Source organism: Spermophilus citellus (genome assembly GCF_964194105.1).
Source record: "Spermophilus citellus genome assembly, chromosome: 11".
In the NCBI taxonomy this organism is placed as follows: domain Eukaryota; kingdom Metazoa; phylum Chordata; class Mammalia; order Rodentia; family Sciuridae; genus Spermophilus; species Spermophilus citellus.
In genome coordinates, this window is record NC_138192.1 from 97,769,615 (window position 1) to 97,789,690 (window position 20,076).

The window sequence follows — 20,076 nt, forward strand, 5'->3', positions numbered from 1 at the left end:
CCCAAAATCACATTGAAAAATACCAACGCTTGCTTCTATTCCATGCTTCCTGTTCAGAGCGGTGAAATGCTACTCATGTTCATTAAATTTAGTCCTATGGCTGGTGAATATAAATTTACTGAAATCTTTTCCCTTGCATTCACAAAGAGGGAAAACCAATTTTATGATCTAGTTGCAATCTACAACGCATAAATAATCTATGGTGGTGGTAGGAGCAGAAAACCTCCAGGTGACTCTCAAATGTTCAGAATGACTTTGATTTCCTCACTGACATCACAGTCCTTCATAAAGATTCATTGCCAAAAGGTCCCCCAAACTGTGATGGAGGCAATGGTAAGCCAAATGTCTGAGGCAGGTCAATCATCATAGAATCAGGGTTCTTCCTATAACTGACAGTCTAAGGGCAAAAGGTAGGGGTTAGGGATCCACCTGTCATAGAGTAGGTAAAGGAAACTGCGTTCAAACTAATGCAGATTAAAGTTCTTCCCGCTAGTAAATGCTATGAGTCCAAGGGCCGTTATGTACAAGAGCTATGACTGGTTATCCCCAAGAGTGTTAGGATACTTTTAAGTTCAAAAGCATTTTTGCTAGTCTATTTATACTGTTTCACATAACCACAATTAAGACCAAAATGTGCTAATGTAATAATCAAAACAAATAGCTCAATGATGACTTTGTAAACCTTCAAAGAAAGAAAAAATGAATAACTGTTCAGGCTGCTGGATGGTGAAGTTATTAATGTTTCCTTTGAGAGATCAAAATTATCTCTTTCTCATCTTCCATCCCATTCTACCCCACCTCCCAACAGTGCTGAAGAATACAATGACCCTTTATGCCTGGCTTCTCTTGTCTGCTAGGGATGCCATCTGTCTCCCACACTATATAAACAATCTCTGCAGGAATCTTCTGATGACCAAACAGATTAGCAAGCTCCAGATTTTCGCACCATTAATAATATCACCATCTAGATCAGGTCTCTTGCTTTAATAACTCCAAACACAAACTTAAGAGCTTTCTTTGTTTGTAGGTAATGTGTCATTTTAAAGATAGCCTCTTGGAACGTACAGCCATCTGTTTGGAGAAGAGAGAGAGAGGCTCTCTCTAGGCAACAGAAGAAATGAGCCCTTGAGGGAATAGGAGAATTAGTAAAAAGAAAATCATATTTAAAATAATACACCAAATTTCACCAAGTCGAATAGAAGACTCTGTTGATTATTCTAAAGTATTTTTTTCTTCTAAATGACAAACTATAGAAACTATTCAAGAAAAGACAAGTTTTACACTTTGACAAAGGTATATGTTCTATGAGAACTCCAGAGTGTGCATAACTCTAGGACATCGAAAGCAGAAATCTTATTCAGGAAGATTAAAGGCCCCGGTGAAGTTTGCCTGCCGTCCAGCTCAGTCTACATAATGATCACGATGTTTTCCTTCTCCAAGTTTAATATTGACCGAATGCTACAACTCTATTTGTGAGCTGTGATGACTCTAAGACTTCCAAGTCGAAATGAAATAAATGCGTCTACACAGATGTTCCTAAAATCAATCACAATGAACGAAAAGCAGCTAAGCACTGCTAATGGAGAAGACAAGGCATGAAAGAGTCAGACCTCTGCAGTTGCACGTCCTCCGAAACGTCTACGTCTAAATCTGCAGCCCCGGTTTTCTCCAGGCCCCAAGCTCCAGCAGAGGATGTTCACAACACATTCCAGACCAAAAAGGAAATGAAGCCTCCTGTCCCTTGAGTGATGCTCAAATAAACCCAAAAGTCCCAGCTTCTCGGGATAAGCAAACCATCAGACACATCCCGGTGCCTCTCACCCGGGTTTCAAGGCAGCGGAAGCAGAATGTCAAATGAATGACCGCGCCGGGGCGCGAGCGAGGAAAACAAAGCCACCTCCTGCTGTCCGATACCTGCGGCGCGAAGGCTGGGCACCGGCAGTGCACTCACCTGGGCTCGGCGCCCGCCGCCGCCAGCTGCGGGTGGGACCCGGCGGCCGGGCGGGAGGGCGCCCCCGCAGTCGCCCCGACCCGCCGCTCCGGCGCTCTCCGGCTGGTCCGTGCGCGCCGCGGAGAAAGCAGGCGGCGGGAGACGCCGCCGCGCGTCGCATGCAGCTCCGGGCTGCGGCGTCCGCTATGGCAGAGCCAAGGGACCCTGCACTGCCGTCCCGACCCTGCGACCCAGGGCAGTGATCAGAGACAGCGCCGAGCAAAGCGCGCCCGGCGCGCCCCTCAGCGGCTCTTCCCGCCACCCTCCGCAGCGGGCCGGGTCTCCTCTAGCCTTTGTGCTGGCATCTTCCTTGCTCGCCAACGACACTCAGAGCTCCCGAGGCGGCTCCGCGCCGCCACCCACCCCCGGGTTACGCCGCGCCCCCCGCGCGACCCGCCGATTGTGTCGAGTCAGCAGCGGAGGCGGCGGGGACGCGCGAAGCCATGTCTCCCGCCCGCGCTCGGGAGGGCGCCGGGGCTCCGGGCGCCGCCGGGAGCTTCTCGACCGAGCGCTGCGCGTCCCCGAGCGGCCCCGCAGCTCCAGGCTCCGGGCCGCTCGCTCTCCAGGCGTCGCCCGCGAGCAGCGAGCCGACCCGCCTGCGTCGCCTCCCTCTCGCTGCTCCCCGCCGGCCTCCCTCCGGTCGCCACCTTCCTCCCGCCCCAACCCCAACCCGGCGCCCAGGCCCGCTCACCTCTAGCGGTGCCGGCGCCCATCCTGCTAGACGCCGTGGCAGCATCTGCCCGCACCGCCTTGAGGTCGCTTGGCTGAGGGCTGCCTGAACGTCGGGGACCCGTGGAAGGGAAATGGGGGGGAAAGGACAGGAAAGACAGCCAGACCTTGGTCAGCCGGACTTCACTGAGGAAGGTGCGCTAGAGCAGGGCGGGTGCAGCTGGGCGGAGGACGAGTCCCAAGGCTGCGGCGGAGCCTGAGCTGCTTTCCTCCTGGGAAGCCAAAGGACAGGAGGATTTCTAGGGACGCTTCCGAGGGGGAAGGAGACCCTCTGAGGTCATGTGGGGAGGACTATTCCTAAAACCTACCAGAAAGCTGAGTAAGGGGTGTCATGCCTCGGTTTCCCCAACTGCGAGGACAAAACGGTAATAGTTATGTCACCTGCACAGGGTGTGGTCAAAATGAAAACTGTATTATTCAAAGTGTTCCGAGATCCTTTGCTTAAGAGGGCACTAAAATTTAAAATTGTCAAATGAATGCTTTCGGCTTTATATGTACTTCTGTAACCTCTTCATTGACTCATTCCCACTTGGGGGAAAAAAAGAAAAATGTTGAAATGTAAGGCCACTGCCTTCCCCCTGCCCCTCTCCTTGAATGGTATAGCTCCAGATATGGGAAAGATTTACTCGATTTTGCAGTTTAACTATGCCTATATGAAGACAGTTCAAAAACACATCTTCTCCCAAATAATGGATTTTTAAGTATGAGTGCTCAGTGTTATCCATCCCTGCCCACTTCATTTTCTGGTAACAGTGGTTTATATTTCTTATGGGAGCTGCCCTTCCCCCTCCCCCACAATGATTCTTTGTGGTTCCAAGAGACTGGCACCTCCCACTCTCCCTCCCCAGGACTAGCCAGTCATCATCATATTCCAGACCACAGTTATTGGTTCTGGGATAGGCATTTTGGTTCAGAATCTCAGTCTGGGGCTGTTGTGGGATCACTTCAGAAAACCAAACTCTGGGATAAGTAGACTAGAAAGATATCAACTAGTGGAACAGTGACTACTAGTGCATGCCAGTGAAGCTAACTTTAAAGGAAGGAAAGTTGAGGAAGAGAGGATGAAGATGTCTGACCTTCTCAGGAGGCAAATGTGTCTGCAATGAGCTCTACTCCTACAACCAATAAATTATCTCTTTTTATTTCCTCAAGCCAGTTTCATTTGTGTTCTGTCACATGTCACAAAACAGCCCTGACTCCTTAGTCACCTGAATCTATGATCCCAAGAATCATTGAATTCCTCCTGACCCAAGGTTCAATTCCAGTTTCTACCCCAAAAATAGGAATCCCATGTGATAGTCTTTCTATAATTTATACCTGGCAATCCCTCACCTGCAATCCTTAGCCTCCTATATTGATTAACCATTATATTACAATGTATCCTTTTTTATTTTTTTAGTAAATGGAAACAATACCTTTATTTATTTTTATGTGGTTCTGAGGATGGAACCTAGAGCCTCATGCATGTAGTGAGCGTTCTACCTCTGAGCCACAACCCCAGCCCCATGATGTATCTTTAAACTAAAAATTATAAACATCAAAGAGGTAAAGTGGATGACTATCACTGCCCTAGTTAAAAAATCCCTACTTAGAAAGCAGCCCTAACTTCCTTAAGACTATCAACACATCAACAATTGTGACTAAGGCACCAAATAAAATTAATAGCAAAATCATCCTAAAATTTGAGACTTGTACCATGTGTGGTGACACATGCCTGTAATCCCAGCAATTCCAGAGGCTGAGGTAGGAGGAATGCAAAGTTCCAGGCCAATCCCAACAATTTAGCAAGACTCTGTCTCAAAATAAAAAGTAAAAAGGACTGAGGATGTGGCTTAGTAGTAAAACATCCCTAGGTTCAATCCCCAGTTTAAAAAAAAAAAATTAGACTTGCAAAAGTGTGTAAAGGTTAGATTCTTTTCTTGACCCACTCTCATAAGGAACTCAGTATGTCATAAACAGGTCGATTCTGCATTGAAACTGGCCTATCATTAGGAAATTAAAAAGTGATTCTTTGTTTCCAAATACTTCTTCCACCTAACAAGACTTGAAACACTAAAGACACACATGTGAGCCACTTGAATTGTCACTTTTCCAAGATTTTGCATGGGCTTTAACTGCTTATCATATGATAATGTCTTGACCCTTCATCATCCTAAGTTAGCACCTTTCTATGGATGTGCTTCTGAAGCACAGTGTCCAAAGCTAAACCCAAAGGCAGATTCCAAGCAACTTAAACTTAGCACACCTTCCAGTATCACAGGCGGGGTACTAGAAACAAGTACGCGTGGTCTTATACTTTTGTAAAAGCTTCAAAAATAAGATCCTCTCAAGAGGTTTGTAGTGGACTGAATGTGTGTGTTCCCCAAAATTCATCTATTGGATTCCTAACCCCAAAAGGATAGTATCAGGAGTTGGGGGGCTGTGGGAAGTGATTCATCATGAAGGTGGAACCCTTGTGAGTAGCCTTATAAAAGGAACCCTGGAGAGTTCTCTAACACTCTTTCTACCACATGAGGATATAAAGAAAAGATGGTAGTTCTGCAACCAGAAGAGAATCCTCACCAGAACCCAGCCATGCTGACACCTGATCTCAGACTTCTAGCCTTCATAATAAATAAATTTCTATTGTTATAAGCCACCCAGTTTATTATATTACATTATAGCAGCCCAAACTAAGACAAGACTGCTCTCTTTTCGGCCTAACTTCCTATTTGTCATAATTCCCTTCATGTCTGGAAGAACTAGAATAGTTCCAGAGACCATTTGGGGGATCTGGCTAAGGGGAAACTGCAATAAAATCACGTGGTACCTGGGTACATGCAGCCCATTCTAATAGTGACACCTATTGGAATTGCTTGAAGGCTTACAGTCACCTGTGTTACTTGGTATTATGACACAAAAGTGAAAGGTTGGGAATCATATAACCAAACAATTGTAGACTTTAGGACCTCTCACTGAAGTATGTTGGAAATAGATTAATGATATTTGAAATCTGTGGATCCAAAATTTCTGTGGAAAATATTCCCACCTCTTATTCTTTACATGTGAAAGAAATTTCATAGAAATTTTCCAAATTTGACAAAAAAAATCCAAAAATATATGTAACTTTGCCAAGAGTGATCTGTGCACTGAAAATAAACTCCCTGATCCTCTTCCTCTGCTCTATAGGTCTTTTTTTTCATCTTTTCAGCATCTTTCTTTTTTTTTCTTTTTGGTTTTAAAATTTATTTTATTTATTTTATTTATTTTTTTATTGTTGGTTGTTCAAAACATTACATAGTTCTTGATATATCATATTTCACACTTTGATTCAAGTGGGTTATAAACTCCCATTTTTACCCCCTATACAGATTGCAGAATCACATCAGTTACACTTCCATTGATTTACATATTGCCATACTAGTGACTGTTGTATTCTGCTGCCTTTCCTATCCTCTACTATCCCCCCTCCCCTCCCCTCCCCTCTTCTCTCTCTACCCCCTCTACTGTAATTCATTTCTCCCCCTTGTATTATTTTTCCCTTTCCCCTCACTTCCTCTTGTATGTAATTTTGTATAACCCTGAGGGTCTCCTTCCATTTCCATGCAATTTCCCTTCTCTCTCCCTTTCCCTCCCACCTCTCATCCCTGTTTAATGTTAATCTTCTTCTCATGCTCTTCATCCCTACTCTGTTCTTAGTTACTCTCCTTATATCAAAGAAGACATTTGGCATTTGTTTTTTAGGGATTGGCTAGCTTCACTTAGCATAATCTGCTCTAATGCCATCCATTTCCCTCCAAATTCTATGATTTTGTCATTTTTTAATGCAGAGTAATACTCCATTGTGTATAAATGCCACATTTTTTTTTTATCCATTCGTCTATTGAAGGGCATCTAGGTTGGTTCCACAGTCTTGCTATTGTGAATTGTGCTGCTATGAACATCGATGTGGCAGTGTCCCTGTAGCATGCTCTTTTTAGGTCTTTAGGGAATAGACCGAGAAGGGGAATAGCTGGGTCAAATGGTGGTTCCATTCCCAGCTTTCCAAGAAATCTCCATACTTTTCAGCATCTTTCTTAATACTTCCACCCCTTTTAGCATTTTCAGTAACATATAGGAAGAGGCCTATATCACTTGTTGACAGAATATATATTTTCCCAATTTATTGAGCTGAAGAGCCAAGATAAATTTAAAGATATGGAAAGAGATCCCCCCAAATGATAATATTTTGGTTTTATATCTAAGAAATGTGAATGCTCTGAAAATCTGAATTATATATTTTGCATATTTTTCTTGTTAATGAGGAAATAAGGCAGCTTGACTTAAAATTCCAACCCTAAACATGATTATGTTTGTTGAGAAGACTGTGGGTGAACATTGGCCAAAGAAAAGCCAACATTCCCAGAAGCTATATCATTATTGAAACTTGTGCCAAGAAGTTTGTGTTGTGCTCTAGTTCAAGGTCACACAAAGGTGATACAGTAATTAATCTAAGAAGATTTAAAGTGAAACAGAAGCATAGAAAATACATTTTGAAATTAAAGTAGGGATGAGGTCCTAGAAATATAATATAAAAAGTTTAATCATGGTGCACTTTTAAGTGCTACTTTTCACTCATGTCCTGGGGGCCAGTATAATACATAATACATCCTTTTGATAGAGGGTAGACAGATGCAAGTGGTAGGAACATGAGGTTAAGGGAATAATTCTATAAAATAGGCCTACTGTGTTGATCTTGACATGCTTTCTTTTCCAATAAGCAATTTACCTGCAGTCCTGCCTGGCTTAATTGGATGACATATGTTGCATCCCTCAGCAAACTACCTGTTATCTGCAAGAGAAATGTAGGCCCGAAATAATGTTGATAAGAAGAACCCAAGTTCTTTCCCTGAAGGGGGAGACTTTTGTGACCATTTTGACAAACCATATCCTGAACCTCTGGGAGATAAGAATAATTCCTCCTAACCATAAAATCTGTAAGAATTTATGGTTAAAAATCCAATCAGAACTGGTCAAAATGGGTCAAAGTGACCTAGAGTTTCCATAGCAGTGGGGACTTATAAGTCTGATATCATCTTTTTTTTTTTTTTTTTTTTTTTTTTTTTTTTTTTTAAAGAGAGAGTGATAGAGGGAGAGAGAGAGACAGAGAGAATTTTTCAATATTTATTTTTTTTTAGTTTTCGGCGGACACAACATCGTTGTTTTTGTATGTGGTGCTGAGGATCGAACCCGGGCCGCACGCATGCCAGGCGAGCGCACTACCGCTTGAGCCACATCCCCAGCCCCCTGATATCATCTTGATGTCAGTCACAAGTCAAGAGGTGGAACTAAGCAGGACTCTCTGGAAAAATTCTCTGGGATCCCCAATAAAATTGGAGTGCAGGAGAGGCACAACTCTACCATCTGAGAGGACCCACTCTCTCCCTTGAGAGTGTCCCTTTTTTCACTTTCCCACTTCTTCTAATAAACCCATTGACTTTTACTCTAAGTGACGTGTCTGAAATCTTACTGACTTAGCACAAGAATTGGTGTTTGTGTTGGGGGGGGTGTCTTTGTGCTGCCTCAGTTTCCCAGAAAAACCCAGCCCTATAACACTTTGACACTAGTTTTCTCTCTATGCCAAGCCAACCCTCTAGAGACCTGTGTTGTCTTCGGCTGTTGCTTTGGGTCCTGGAGGCATATCCATGTGGACTGCTCAAAGGCTCCCTTGTCCTCTGCACTAAAAGATATGGAGAAGAAGGAAAGAGAAAGGTTGGGGTCCGCCCTACCCCCAACACATACATACTCCCTCCTTCCTTGACTTGGAGATGCAGTTCCAGCAGAGCCTCACCACCACCACCACCACCACACACACAAACACACACACACACACACACACACACACACACACACACACATACACGCAACTCACCTTGCTCTCCTCAGCTCTCCCTGGACTCCAGGGACATGCCTTTTCGTTGACCCTTTGTACTTGTGGATAATAATAGCTTTTCCTATTGTTGCTTGGGTGCCTCAACATTCCTTGTTAGTTTTCTTAACCCTGCCAAACCTCTGTGAATAGACTTTTTATGACATTCCCTATAACATTCCAGCTCAGCATGCTTTCTATTTTCCACTTGGTTCTTGACTGGCATTCTTTTTCGGGATACTCACATTTTGAGAAATGATAGATTCAGACACAGTTAGAATTACATTTGGACTATCTTTACGGTCCTGATCAATAGAGTTCAGGTCAACAGAGTTCAAATCAATTGCTGTCAGATCATTTCAGACCTAGCTTTACTGAGAGTTTTTATCTTTGTTTTGAAAGTTCAAAAATTTCATTTTTATCAACTTACCTGGAAATGACAGAACCATAGAGACTCTCTTGCCATCAAACATACTCATAGGATACTGAGTTATACTTCCAAAATACCATTTTAAACCTGTAGATAGAAGAGAATCTCTGGCAATGGAACCATTAAGCAATCAGCTCAGGGTCCTGCCTTTTGGTGGATAATATAATCTCGAGACTCAAATTACAGATTAGATGTTTTAGGTCAGTTGCTCAGAGTTAGAACTAGAGACATTGGACATTTTAAGGGATTTTCCTATGAATTTATGTTGACATATGAAATGGATTTGCACACTTCAGGTATGTGTCTAAAACAGGAAAAAAATACCCACATGGAATACTAAACAATAACGGAAATGAACAAATTACAACTAAATTACAATATGAGTGAATCTCACAAGCATCATGTTGAATAAAAGAAGACAGATACAAAAAAACATAAATTGTATGCAGCCATTTATGCAAGTACAAACAAATAAAGCTAATCAAGGCCATTTAGAAGTCAGAATAGTGATTACCTCCGGTGGGAAGTTTATGGTTGAAATAGAGCCATTAGGTGAGGTTCTGAGAAACTGAGTGCTAGCCAGCTCTACAGGTGGATCCATTTGTGAAAATTTATTGACCTGTACATTTTTAATTGGGATGGACTTTTATATTTATATCACACTTGGATAAAATGTTTTAAAATTTACCAGTACCACTTTTAGCATAAGAGCTTACCCTCTTTTGGATAATGCTGTAGACCCACTGATCAAATAACACCAAAATATGTTTCTCATATGGGGTATCATTTGACAGTACTGAAAGCTTCTATCATGACATTATCTCAAATATGAATGTCCAACATCGCAACTATTTTACATCTTCATCTTGTTGGATGTCTCTCGGGTGAAACACCACACTCTACTAGAAGAAAGTACTCTGGTCCCATTTAAAAAAAAATGAATAGAAATCATTTCTTAGGCTGGGCTGTTTCTAGAGTGAGTTCAATTGAGGTCTTCTCCTCAGACACTATTTATGTGCCTTTTTGATACATGAGAGGAGCTTATTCCTAACCACATATGTGCTTAGAATCTCACCCCACACATACAGACTCAAGGTCTCTTCTGCCGGCTGCCCATGCTGACAAGAGGAGCTGAGTTCAAAAGAGCTGGCTGCAACATTAAGATAAGAAAATCATGAAACACACAGACATAAGTTTCAGATAGAGTGTAGGATGACTCTGTGACCTTAAGAGGGAAAGAGAATGTGCACCCAGAATCTATTTTTATAGGGGGACTCACAAAGGAGATTAGATGGAATCTTCTTCACCAAATGAGGCAGGGGATAATGTTTCCAAAGTGGAGTCTTGCTTTGTGATGTCTCGTGGTCAGCAGATTGATTGACATATTGGCAAGTCACACCCATCTCAGGTGCTGTGTGGGATCACAGGCAAATTGAGAGGAAAGGCACACTTGCATCGCACAGCCCAATCAGCATGCAATGCTAGACCAGTCCCCTCAAATAGTTCCAATGCGCATAGCTCACACACAGTCCATGGATGGCTCATGACAGTCTCTACCTTAGAGTCTCTGCTACTGTCTGAATGTTTGTGTCCCCTCCAAAATTCATGTGTTGAAACGTAATCCTCAATGTGATAGCATTTGAAGGGGTCTATAGGAAGTGACTAGGTTACAAGGGAAAGAGCCTTGTTACAAAGTCTCCCAGAAGTCTGTTCCTTTTACCAAGTAAAGATGCAACTAGAAGGCACCCACAATGAACCAGAAAATTTGGCTTTTAACAGATAGTCTGCTGGCGCCTTGATCTTGGACAGTTATTTCAGCCTTTAGAACTGTGAGAAACAAATTTATGTTGCTTATAAGCTACCCAATTTATGATATTTTATTATAGTAGCCCAAACAGACTAAGACAGCCTCCCACCTTCTTGTCAAACAATTTCTAAGACAGTATCCTCCCTTATTTAAAGTCTACTTTCCCCTTTCAACTGATATGTATATGCCAGTGTCCATAGCAGTATAATCCTCAATAGCTAAAAGGTGGAAACAACCTCACTGTGCATCAGAATGGATAAATAAAACATGGCACATACATACATATTCATCCTTAGAAAAGAAGAAAATTCTGACACACTGCAACAGGGATGAATCTTAAAAACATTAGGTTAAATGAAATAAGTAGGATAATAGGATGAATCCTGTATGATCTCTATGAGTACCTAGGATACTCAAATTCATAGACAGAAAGTAAAATGGTAATTTCCAGATCTGGGGAAAGGGAGAAATGGGGAGTCATGGTTTAATGGGTCCAGTGTTTGAGTTTAAAAAGATAAAGGTCTGTAGATGGATGGTGGTGACAGTTGCACAATCGTGTGAATGTACTCAATGTCACTGAACTGTATATATAGAATTGATTAAAATGGTAACTTTCATGCTATGCTAAGGGTTCACACTATTGGAGAAAGACAAACCCAAGGCCATAAGAAACATGGTGCCAACCAGCCCCAAACTTACAGGCCAGCATTTCCCTCAGGCTCACATGTGGAGAGAGATCTCGCTGTGGTCATTTTGATTTTTGTTTATTTTGCCTGGATATTGACTTGTGGAACCAAGCATTATGTGCTCAGCCCACAGTCTACATATGGCTCCTCTAGCTCGTTGATTAAAAGCAGCCTCTTTCCTCTGTGAACTCCTTAGGAAGCTAAGCCCTACCTGGCAACAGTTGCCATGCCAGAGAGACTTTGTTTAAACAGCATTCAGAAACGTCACTAATGAGCATTAAAGAAACCTTGCAATAGAGAATTTTTAAAAAATTACTCCATTTTTCCTGGATTCTTCTAAAGAAAATATCATTTCCTCTGAGTATTATTATATAGTTGTTTCTCATAATGATAGTAGTTTGTTATTTTAGGCATTTGCTTGTTCTGGCTTAGTTTATTTATAACAAAATTTTTCTCACCAACCAGCTGTCAAAAGAAAGAGGAAAACCTTCATAGCTTTCTCCTTTTTGGGAAGAATTCTGGTTCATTATGACTTCTTTCAGAGAAGTTTGACCTAAAAGTTGTCAAAAATGCTTAGTATGTATCAATAACATTAGAAAACTACACTGTGATTAAATTTTCCAAGATTCCTTTTTGTAACCATTGTACTCATGACAATCAGACTTTCAGTGGTGAGTTTTCTAATACAAATAAAAACTTTCTAATCCACTCTTTGAAATTCAGTTGCAAATACATTTTCCCCTTTTGTTAACAAAAGCAGTGGCAATTACAAGATGTTATTATACCTCTCTGCCACCCTACTACCACTGTCAAAAAAAAAAAAAAGTCTTCTATGAGAATTGATGAAATAACAATGTGGGAACTTTGCAGCTAAGTATGGATCCAAATTAAAGGACATTGATTTAAAACAATTCTGTTTATATGAACTATACTTTTATAATTGGAAGAATGTGATGGTAATAATCTTGTAAACTTGCTGTCCCCAAGCAATAATATGTCTAGAGAGGGCACAACACTCCAGACATTTTTTTTTCATTTTGCACTCCAAAGAAACTGATAGAGCCTCTTTCCTTGGTAAGAAAACGCTGATTTCACCTGAGATACTGTTTTAGTTTTCTATGTAGCTGTAACAAGTTATTTTGGATTTACTGGCTTAAAATCAACAAACTTATTATCTTATAGTTCTAAAGGTCAGAAATCTGAAATCAGTTTCACTGGAGTCACCCTGAAGTCAGGGTGTCAGTAGGCCTGCCTTCTATATTTTCCAGTTTCTAGAGGTCACCTATATTCTGTGGCTTGTGACTCCTTCTTCCACCTTTAGATTTCATCACTCCAACCTCTATTACTATTGTCTGATCTCCTTGTTTTGCTTTCAATCCTCTTGCCTTCTTCTTATAAAGACCTTTGTGGGCAACATCTCTTGGGTGCCCTCTTGTCCTGTGGGAGCTCTATCTCTTTTCTCACTTAAATAAATCCTACTCTTTTCCACTCACTCTTCCTCATCCATGGATTTCATTCTCTGAATTCATGAGACAAGAACCCAGGAAGAAGGCACTGACAGGCAGCTGGGGTCTGCTGTAATACTATAACAGCAGAAGCTGAAAATCTGGTTTCATTTTGGGGCACTCATCCAGGATTGGTCAGAAGGCATGATCCCTGCCCCATGTTCATTTTGTCCAGTCATTTACCAACCATCACCATGGACCTCTGGACTGCCCTGATAGGCAAGATACCCAAACTACAAATGGTCATATAGATGGAATTCAAAATGAAATCCCCATCTACTGGGAGCCTTTAGATAGGCCTTTGCATGAGGACCCTGAGTGCTGTCACCTTTCAATTCCCCTTTTCAGCTTGTAGTAATCAGAACAATCATCATCCAATCCCCCTAACAGCAGGTAGGGGCACCTCTTCAGTGGAGGGAAATGAATAAGATAGGGCAGATGGTAAAAGAGGCAGACAGTTGAGGAAATAAGCCCCATAATGACTTCTCTAAATGTAAAGACCATTCCATGAGATTAACCTGTAGAAGTATTCCAAACATTCCAGCCAACTCCTTTGTCCCCTATGTTTCCTCCTTTGGCAGGAAATAGGAAGCTAGACAGACCCTAGTGAAGGCTATAGAGTCGAGAGCTAACCAATCAGAATGTTGCAGGCTGAACCAATAGCCTTAACACTTTCCCCATACCTGACTAGAATAGATATTGACCAATGCTCTTACCCAGCAGCTACATAAGCCCCTAGACTAATATATTTAAGTAGCAATCCCTATTAAGTCCTCTCTCACCCTACAGGAGCTCTCTTCTCACTTGAACAATTCCTGCTCTTTTATGGGGATGGGGGGCTTTTGTGATTACATTTGGTCCCACCTGGATAATTCAGCATAATCTTCCTACCTCAGAATCCTTAAGTAATCACATTAGTAAAATTGATTTTGCCATGTGGTGTAACATGTTCTCATATTTCAGGGATTTGGGGGCCATTATTTAATCTACCACAGGTAGCTTTATCTCCAGCTAAAATATTTCATCTGCAGGCTTCTTTTCCAGATATAATATTAAATTTTAGTCAATGATCTTTAGGTCAGAGCCCCTTCTAGGATGAATAATTACAAAACATGGATTTAGCTATAAAGTACATTAGTACATTCTTTTGTTCTTTCCCTCTTTTCCTTCTTTCTAAAATACAGACATGATGTCTGGAGTTCAATAGCTACTTTGGACCCTGAGGTTAACACTGGAGGTGTGATGCTTATCTAGGATAAAGAAGCAAAAAGTGGTCTTTGCAGGGACATTGTATCAGCCTGAACTGCCAAACTCTGAACTTATTGTATATGACAGAAAAAAATCCTGGGTACACTATGTTATTTTTAGCTAAACACCATTCTTGCCTGACAATGACAACCTACTCTGGCAAATCTACCATGTCAGTTGGTCTGAGAGTATTTGTTGAGTCACAGGGCACTATGTACCTCTGTATTGCTGCAACACGTGACTAAATCAGAGTCACTCCAGGTGAATTGGGCTGGCACTAAATGCTCACACAGAGACAGAGAAAATATTTTCTCTTGGGGTTCAGCAATGGCTCCTCTGCCCCAGCTCCCACAAGGGAGGCAAGGGAGGTTGGCCAAAGAGATAGAGAGCGAGCACACTGAAGCCCTATTTATCGAGGGAAGACACTCAAGAAAGTTCCACCTAAATGAGGCAAGAGATTGGGTTTCAGGGGAGGTATAGCCCAGTCCCATTGGGTGATGCCCACTCCCAGAGCTATAATTCCTTGCTCAGCAAGGTGAGGTCCACCTGCTTTTAGTGGAAGCCAGTTCTAAGGGAAGTCAGTTTCACACCTCCATCACTCAAGGCTAAGGGTCATGGTCAGCTCCTACAAGCTCAGCTCCTGTTCATTGTGGCCCCCGACACTGTATTATTTGGGCTATCAATCTAAATTGAATTTAAAAAAGAAATAAAAAGGTACATAGGCCCCTATAACTGAAACCTTCAGTTAGGGCTGCATAAAACACACCACGACTTCAGGCAAAACTAGAATACCAGGAACCAGCTGACTCTGCCTCCCTTGGGTTTCATGATCAGGTTGGCTACTCCTATGGTAGCAAGACAGCTGCCATGTTCTCATCTTCTTCATTCCTTATTTTCTTCAACCTCCTTTCCTAAAGGCCCTACAAGGTTGTCCTAGGTCACACTGATTCTGTTTAGGTTAAGTGCATGTTTCTGAATCCATCACCATGGTTGTGATAAGTTGATTGGTTTGATTTATGCCCATCAGGATCTCCTCAGCAAATAGGCATGGAGGCCATTCTACATAAACAACATGGCTAAAACCCAGGGAGGGTAAAATAAAGTGTCAAAGCATGTGAATTCAGAGGAGGTCTAAAAAAATAAGTAATCAGCAGAGCAGTTTATTAAGTGACTTCTCTGATAACCTGGAAATAGAATTTTAACCATCTCATGAGAAAAGTGGGAGCTTATCTTTGCTATATACATAGAGTAGCCTATATTTTTGGGGTAAGCAGTTCAAGACCTTAAAGACTCAGTTTCCATTTTGCCTTCCTTAGTCATTTACACCAAATTCCCATTTATTTATATACTAACCTGTTATTCAGGGTAGTTTCTTACTCTTTTTGAAATAGAATAAATTTTATCTCATTTAATTTTCAAAAATACTGGAAAGAGTCATCTACATTTCCATAACTGAGACCAAACAAGGATTAGCAATTTTCCATATGTATTTTAGATTTTGTTTTTCTAAAGTTAAACACCATTCTCAGAATGAAGCAATTTAGGTCTAGCTAAAAATATCCTAATTCCCACTTTACTCCTATCCTCTCTTTCTCAGAAAGAACCATCATGTTGAAGTCAGTGTGTATCATTCCCATCCTTTTTGTGGTTTTTGCTTTTGTTGTTTTGGGATAACGTTTTTTCTTCATGGTACAGATTCAGATACAAGATACAGTATAGTTCAATAAGTTGAGATCCCAGCAAGAACCTGATAGTATATTCAAAGTGTTAACCAGATAGAAAATAATGAGAGGCATAATGAAGGGATTGATTACAGAGGTGTGCACACTTTCAAAGAACAAGAAGATGTGGTAAAACATGCAGGGAGTGGTAACAGTGGGAAGTACTGAACACATCTGAACTTCAAGGGGCCCAGGGAAGAAGTAATGTTTTCAGAGCATGGTGTGAGTGGCAACTGTGGGTCAGGGGTATAACAAGAGCTTAGATCTGTAGGAGAGAAATCAGAGGATCCCAGTTGCTGCCTAAACCAAAGCTCAAGAGAGAAAACAATTGCCAGGTTCTCTTTCCTCCCTCCTCTAGTCTCTCCTGTCTGTGCCTTCCATGGGACAAAACCAACCAGAAGCCAGGAGAGCCCAAAAAGGCCAGTTTCTTGTGGCACAGAAAAGAAGAGATGGATAGAAAATGGATCTAGGAAGTCAGTCAATAAGGAATGCAATTGTTTTGCATTTGTTATCAAGTACATAAGTCAATTTTATAGTGATATATAAACTGTTTTCTTCCATCCAACTATAAATTAAAAATTAAAGTTACTAATTTAGAAGTTTTATCTCTGAACACTACAGTTGTTTGCCAATATGAATTTGGAGAAAGAATGATTAATTCCAGGGTTCTTGAAGAAAGGGGTATACGTGTATGTGTGTGTGTGCATGTATATATATAATAATTCACACCATGCTCTGGAAACATTACACCTTCCCTTTGCCCCTTCAAGTTCAAATGAGTTAAGGACTTCCCACTGTTACTACTCCCTGAATGTTTTACTATGTCTTGTTGTTCTTTGAAAGCGTGCACACCTCTGTACAAAAAAAAAAATTACACATATGTTTATATATTAAATATTATTATATATTACATATAATTTACATATATACACAATGTAGATGCATATATTATATGTATATGTGTACATATTATATCATATATAACATATAAAATATATATTATATTATATATATAAATATACTACATACATACACATATATATAACATCTCTGTGCAGCATAGGAGCAGAAGTTCTGACCTCCTGTCAACTGAGAAACTTATGAATTGCTAAGTATTCCATCCTTCTCCTTGTCCTTCACCCTTCCCCTTATTCCTGGTAAGGAGCAAAGATATGGCAACTGAAACAAGCTGTTAGCCAGTAAACATTTTGCCCACTTTTCTCTGTTTAATGGTTTTATTGTGATACAATTCAAATACCATACACTTTACCATTAAAAGTATGTAATTTAATGAATTTTACTATGTTCACTGAGTTATGCATCCATCATCACAACCAATTTCAAACATTTTCATTATTCCCCAAAGAAACTCCACACCCCTTTGCTGACACCACAATACTCCCCCTCCCATTTTTTGTGGTACTGGGGCTTGAACTCAGGGGACTCAGGGCTGCTTTACCACTAAGCTATATCCCCCACCTGTTTTATTTTTTATTTTGAGAAGTCTTGCTAAGTTGCCCAGATTGCAATCCTCCTGCCTCAGTCTCCCAAGTCTCTGAGATTACAGGCATGCATCACCTTACTCAGCTCAATATCCCTTCTTTTCAACTTTTTTGATAATTTGGTATCTAATGAAAGAACTAAAGTTATTACCCAATTATATAATTTGTAAATTATACAATTTACAATTTTCTTGTAAATTCTCATTTCTAAATCTATAAAACTAGACCAGCTATGCTTTTGTAATTTTATTGAATATTTTAGTACAATTGTTTTTTCCTTTATTTATTACCCTTCAACAAGATTGCCCAAATTAATTTGTTAAACATGTCAATAACTACATGTTCATTTCTTACTCTTTTAAATTACTATTAGAAATGTTCTAAGGTTTCTAATTACTTTGAGACTATTTCAATTATTTTGGGTTTTCATATTATCTAAGGTAAGTGAAAGGCCATTTAGAGTGAAATAAGTTGTTCAAAAGTTTGAAATGATATTAATGGGAGGAAACAAAAATAGATCATGAAATACCCTAGAAGTAGTTCCCCTTCACTGGGGATTAATTACAATGTTTATTAAGGTACTATCTCTAATTTTAATTCCTTCATTTAAAAGTACTGTCCAGAAATAAATGAAAATACAGAGCAAAGCAAACAAAGTAAGGGAATAAATGTGGAGAAAATAGAAAAGAATTTTGTTTGACTGTGAACATGAGAAGTATTAGGTACAGCTTGGTTGTCCCCAAGTTTAGAGAGGATATTTAATGCCTCTCCATCTCCACAGATATCTACATTCCTCTGTGTACATTCTCCCTGTGCAATCTCATATACTTTGAACATTGTAACTACCATTTGTAGATCTACATGTGGAATCTGAATTTATAATTCTACCCCTAAATTTATCTTCTGGTTCTAGACCCAAATATAACAATGATCCTTATTTGGATGTTACATGAAACTCAGCATGTCCCTGCTGAACTCATCTTCCAGCCCTGTGACAGACACATTCTAAGATGGTCCCTTGATCCCTGATGGTGTTCCCACCTTTGTGTAATCCCCTTCCCACAAATATAGTCAGGACCTGTAGCTGGCTTCTCAACAGTGGAATACATCAAAGGAGGTAAGACGTCACTCCTATTATACCATGCTATATGAGATTCCATCTTGCCAGCAGACTTGCTTTAGAGACACTCCTTGCTGGTTTAATAAAATTAGTAGTCATGTTGGGGAAGCTCACGTGGCAAGAAACTGTGGCTAACCTCTAGGAACTGTAGGTGGTCTCAAGGAGCTGAAGGCAGTTGACTATCAAGAAACTGGGGCACTCGTCCTACAACCACATGACAGGAGCTGTCAGCTGATAACAATGCAATTTGGACATAACATTGAGTGCAGCCTTGTGAGGCTCTAAGCAAAGGACCCAACTAAATCATGCTCAAAGCCCTTTCCCACAGAAACTTTGGAGATAGGAAATGTGTTGTTTGTGGAAATTGCTTACACAGCAATAGATAAGTAATACACCCCAAAGTCTCATTCTCTTCCTCCTTTCTTTTCCCTAAAATTACTCCATGTTCTACCTTGTTGATCAAGCCCATCCTGAATTCTTCCCTCTTTTCCCTCTCCCCATTCAACTAGTCTCTGTGCACCATTACTTTTGCCTGCCAAATAGCTTCCAAGTTGAGCAGTTTCCAAACTACACCCTATGGACTATAAGTACATGTTACACACACACATTTCAGTGTCAAAGAAGTAAGTCATATGTCTTTGTGCTTTATATCCCTAGATATTTCCATGGCCTTTTAATGAGGCTGTCCACCTCCATTCTTCACTATTTCCAATCCAGTCTCACAGGACAGCCACATTCATCTCTCTGAATAATCCCAAATATAACCATTTCATTCCCTAAATAAATTCCTTTAGTGGCTTACTGACAAAATTCAGGCATCTTTTAGAAAAAATTCAGGTCAACTTGGAACTCCCTACTCATACTTCTATTTCTCACCATTCTGCTCTAATCACACTGCACTTTCAATTCCCACCTGTATCTTGCTTTCTTACCACCCAACACACTTGCTTAGGCTGTTCCTCTTATTGGGATCCCTTTCTGTCCTTACTCAACTGGATAATTTCAATTCATCTCTTTTACTTAACTTGAGCATCATTCTCCACAGACTTTCTCAGACCTCATTATCTACACACCCTTCTAAATTAGATGTCGCTTCATGTGCTCACTGAGCTTTGATGACTTCTTTTGTTTGCATTTCAGTCTCTCTTACAAGATAGGGAGCCCCTTATCATATAGAACTATGCCTCGTTAATCTGTTCCCACTACAGTTTACATAGCATAGCATCTGTTATAGTTGAATAAGGTTATCTCCTCTAAAATTTATTATGTACTTTAATTCCCATTGTGAGTAATTAAGAGGGTAGAAACCTAATCAGACTCGGTGTTTAGAGGTGGGGAGATGACTGAAATTAGATAAGGTGATCAGGGTGGAACCTGCATGATTGGATACTGGTGGCTTTATAAGAGGAGAGAGGGAGCGACCAGAATATACACACGTTTATAATCCCTGT

General features: G+C 40.7%; 1 protein-coding gene and 1 pseudogene across 4 annotated transcripts in view; one reads left to right on the top strand and one right to left on the bottom strand.

Annotated features, from left to right (window-relative positions):
* Positions 1-2,248, bottom strand: part of HECW2 (HECT, C2 and WW domain containing E3 ubiquitin protein ligase 2) — a 360,484-nt gene extending 358,236 nt beyond the window's left edge. For 2 of the 3 annotated variants that reach the window (XM_081260931.1, XM_081260932.1), the window contains exon 1: positions 1,952-2,248. The gene's annotated coding sequence lies outside the window, so the exon portion shown is untranslated. The remainder of the gene's footprint in view (positions 1-1,951) is intronic. The other variant, XM_081260930.1, reaches the window with a different exon arrangement.
* Positions 2,249-2,793: 545 nt separating this feature from the next.
* The window catches only part of LOC308630926 (RAF proto-oncogene serine/threonine-protein kinase-like), a 29,902-nt pseudogene continuing 12,619 nt past the window's right edge, over positions 2,794-20,076 (top strand). The window contains exon 1 of the transcript in view: positions 2,794-2,854. The product of the transcript in view is annotated as an RAF proto-oncogene serine/threonine-protein kinase-like (transcript). The remainder of the gene's footprint in view (positions 2,855-20,076) is intronic.